The following is a 1483-nucleotide window of genomic DNA, read 5'->3' on the forward strand; positions in this document are numbered from 1 at the left end:
CAATGGCCTGGCGCGGCCCTTTTGCGTCACGGGGCGGGGCGCTGGGGACCGGAAGTGAAGGGGAAGATGGCGGACCCATCGCTTCTCTTGTTTTGAGTTTCTTGGCGCGTGGTTCCGGTGGAGAGTTCTGAGCTGAGGAATATAACGTTTGCTCAAAGGTCCTCCTAGTCAAAGCTGTGGTTTTCTCAGTAACCATGTAGGGATGTGAGAGTCGGACCATAAAGAAAGCTGAGCGGCAAAGAATTGATGCTTTTTGAACTGTGGTGTTGGAGAAGACTCTTGAGAGTCCCTTGGACTGCAAGGAGATCCAACCAGTCCATCCTAAAGGAAATCAGTCCTGAATATTCATTGGAAGGACTGATGCTGAAGCTGGAGCTCTAATACTTTGGCCACCTGATGCAGAGAACTGACTCATTTGAAAAGACCTTGATGCTGGGAAAGATTGAAGGCGGGAGGAGAAGGGGACTGCAGAGGATGAAATGGTTGGATGGCATCACTGACTCACGCACATGAGTTTGAGTAACCTCTGGGAGTTGGTGATGGACAGGGAGGCCTGGTGTGCTGCAGTCCATGGGGTCTCAAAGAGTAGGACACAACTGAGTGACTGAACTGGGGGTATATTCAAGGGTGTTGGTGCCGACAGTAACATGACCCGAGTTGACTTTTGGAGAATTCTGGCTGTGGTGTATTTATGGAATCATTTAAAGCATTCCTGTGTCTGGAATCTGGTTGTGTCCGTATTGGTTCTTGATCAACGTCAAGGAGCCCATGTTTGTGAATGTTCAGCATTAGTCCTCTTATGAGAGCTCCTGCGTCTGTATTTCACTCTGGCCTTGCTTTCTTGTGTGAGAAAGTTGCAGCGGATGCATTCCTGCCTCTGATTGCTGCCCTTTGGTGTTTATTAGGACAGGTGGTCAGCTGTCACCCGCCTGTCCCCAAGTGAAAGTGTTAGTCACTCAGTTGCATCTGACTGTAACCCCATGGACTGTGGCCCTCTAGGCTCCTCTGTCTTGGAATTCTCCAGGCAAGAATACTGGAGTGGGTAGCCATTCACTTCTGCAGAGGATCTTTGCCCAGAGGTCAAACTCTGATCTCCTGTGTTGCAGGCAGATTCTTACTGTCTGAGCCACGAGGGAAACCCTGTGTCCAAGGAGGAGCAGAAAAGGACGGCTACTGCCAGTGTAGGCGAACATCACCTTCACAGTCTGTAGAATCTAGTGATACTGAAACCGTTTACCTCAGATTGGGACTTGAACCCACATGGCTGAGACTCAAACCCAGCCAAAACCCTGCTTTGGACTTGAACCCACGTGTCTGAGACTCAAACCTAGCCAAAACCCACAGTAGGTGGTTTCAGGACCTAATGAAGCTCAGGTTCTTAATGTCTCATCACAGGATGAGTTCAATGAGAGACAAAGTGATAGGTAAGAAGTGGATTTATTCAGATACAGAGAGAAGCAGACTTCACAGACAGAGTGTGGGC

The sequence above is a fragment of the Bubalus bubalis genome, chromosome 7 (assembly GCF_019923935.1).
Source record: "Bubalus bubalis isolate 160015118507 breed Murrah chromosome 7, NDDB_SH_1, whole genome shotgun sequence".
In the NCBI taxonomy this organism is placed as follows: Eukaryota; Metazoa; Chordata; class Mammalia; order Artiodactyla; family Bovidae; genus Bubalus; species Bubalus bubalis.